The sequence below is a fragment of the Corylus avellana genome, chromosome 2 (assembly GCF_965113065.1).
Source record: "Corylus avellana chromosome 2, dhCorAvel1.hap1.2, whole genome shotgun sequence".
Lineage (NCBI taxonomy): Eukaryota > Viridiplantae > Streptophyta > Magnoliopsida > Fagales > Betulaceae > Corylus > Corylus avellana.
Window position 1 is genome coordinate 15,133,418 of NC_142491.1, and position 2,725 is coordinate 15,136,142.

The 2,725-nt window shown below is 43.7% G+C and overlaps 1 pseudogene; it reads right to left on the minus strand.

Annotated features, from left to right (window-relative positions):
- Window positions 1-467: 467 nt before the first annotated feature.
- On the minus strand, window positions 468-2,244 carry LOC132184157 (allene oxide synthase 1, chloroplastic pseudogene; annotated as a pseudogene).
- Window positions 2,245-2,725: the final 481 nt, after the last annotated feature.

Consider the following 2,725-nt stretch of genomic DNA (forward strand, 5'->3'; position numbering starts at 1 on the left):
AAAATTTTATTACAAAATATTTTACAAACTATGCGACAATTCATTAATTATTTCGTGAATTACAAACTGTTACATGAGTTCATAAAAAAATTTTGTTGTAGAATAACTCATTTTTCTTCACTCAATTTATTAAATGAAAGGATGAAATTAAAAATTTAACTTTAGAAGGCTAGATTATATTGATTTCTTTATATATATATATATATATATAAGGATTATTTTTTAATTTTATTTATTTATTTTTTTTAACAATTTTACTTTTTGGTGAAAGGGGGTTAAAGGGGAAATGACCCCAATCGGGCCAATCCCCTTTGGTTGGTGTGCATTTGTGTATACCCTATAAAAATGCATGTGATATTATACAACAATTTAATAGATTAGAAAAAAAAAAAATTGGAAAATACCATTACGTGCACAAACAATAATATATATATATATATATATATATATATATATATATTCTACGCAATAAGACTATTATTTCTTGTAAAAAAACAAAATTATTGTCAAAAATTAAAAAAGTTTCAGGAAAGTAATCACAACAATCAAAACGTGGCTCTTTGGAGAGACGTTAGGGTAATGGAGGCCCCCAACGCCGACGTACCGATCTCGATCTCGAAGGAATCATATCGGAGGAACAGCTCCACGACAAGAAGCCTCGACACCAAAACCACGAAATCCTTCCCGGCACACTGTTTATTCTCGACCGTTGATGCCTCGGTCTCTGGCCCATTGGACCACAACACGTGGCTGAGCAATCTCTCGCCGTCTCCGACGAACCGGTCCGGCACGAACTCTTCGGCTCTGTCGAATATCTTGGGGTCCTTGGTGGCGAATGGTTGATACCCAAATATCATTTCGCCTTCCTTTACTTTGAAAGCTGCGTCGTGGCTCTCGATGATGAGGTCGCGCTTGGCTCTCCCGTATTGGAGTGCCACCGGCGGTTCTATCCGGAGCGACTCGTACACGACGGACTTCATCAGAGGCATCTGTTCCATGGCGGCCATCGTGACTTTTCCGCCGTTGGATCTGATGACCGATCGGATCTCCTGCCCCAGCTGGGTGTGGAGCTTGACCCCTGCGCGGCCGATGAGCTTGATCATGCTGGGGAAGAAGAACTTCATGCCTCCGAAGGAGTTGAAGCAAGTGGCGAAGAGGAGGTTGTGGCAAGCTTCGTCTCTGGAGACGCCTAATCTCTCCGCCTCGTCGAGGACGAACCCAGATGACTCGTAGAAGAAGTCGTAGAGAATCTTGTAATCGGCTTTGATCAGAAATGAAGGGAGACGGACGGTGTGGATGAGGAGCTCCTCGAGAGCCACAGGGAGGCCGAGGGCGAGCAGAGGTGCCAGCTGGAAGAGGACCCATTTTTGGACCAGCTTTGGCCCGTTCAGCCCCAGCTTGGTCTCAGCCGGGTTCGCGCCGTACAGTGCGCGAGCCAGGAAGTTGAAAGCGGCTTGATCGCTGGCGTCTCCGAAAGCGGCTTTTCCTTTGGTTGCGAGCTCGTTCTCGAGGCCCCCGAAGAGCTCGGCGTAGCTGGAATGGAACTCCGGTATGACGTGGTCTCTACGGGACTTGAGGAGGAAGAACAGGAGCCGCTTGAGCTTGCCGTGGCTCGGCTCCGACGGGTCGAGATACGACAAGACTCGGTAACCTCCGGTGAGCTCCGTGGATGGCATGTAAGTCCCCGTGAAAACGTCTTTCTTTTCGACCTTCGTGACGTCGAAGAGCACCGGAAAGCTCTTGCCGTCGAGTATAGCGACCACCCGCGAGTCAGACGCTATGAAAGGGCCAGGTGGCATGTTGACTCTGAATACCGTTGACTGGTACTTTTGGATGCGTGATTTGAAGAACTCTTCACGACCCTGCTTGTAAAAGTAGTCAAGCCGGTCGATGATTGGACCGATAAAAGGTAAGCCATAGCCTCCAGGGACTTTCCGGATCGGGAGCTTGGTGGGTTCAGGCGGCACAACCGGTTGGACCGACACAGGCGGCGTTTCAGACACCGACGCAGAGATCGTACAGGGTATGATCCGACGCGTGGAAGGCCTTGGTGATGATCTTCTGGGTGATTGAAATTTTGGTTGCAAGGACGGAAAAGCTAGAGAAGCGGACGCCATTGTTGTTGAACGGTTGGAAGCTTTGACTATTGGTTTTGCTGCAAGAAAACTTTTATATCAGTTAATTGCACTACCACTGTACCACATAGTTTTCTTAGAATTTCTTTTAAAGAAAATGAAAAACTAAAAGTGGAGAAATGATATAATTCTTTTAAAGTTTTCTTGGATTCATCTCGTGATTTTCATTAATAGATTAAAAATTAATAAATTATATCTTAAATTTAATAATAATCTTAAACGTCACGTCACATTTTAAATGATTATAAAAAAACTCTAGGAAGACTTTTGCATTACTCCTAAATATAAGAAATAAGAAATAAGAAAGTGGACAGGTGTATTATGTATGTAAAATTCTTGTGAAATATTTGATTTCATGAGATTACCTATTTTCTCAAAATTCTGGAAAGTGCCTTTTCGCTATCCATCATGCACTTGATCTGAGCCGTTGAACAAGAGCGTCTTTATTAGTTTCAGATATTTTGAAGGTATAACCCTAAAACTAAAAAATGATCCTTGAGGAAGATGAGAAATGGGTTTGATCGGACGGTCCACAGAGACGGCGTCAAAAATGTAAGTCGCATTGTTAGGTGGGTGTTAGGTGAAGAGGG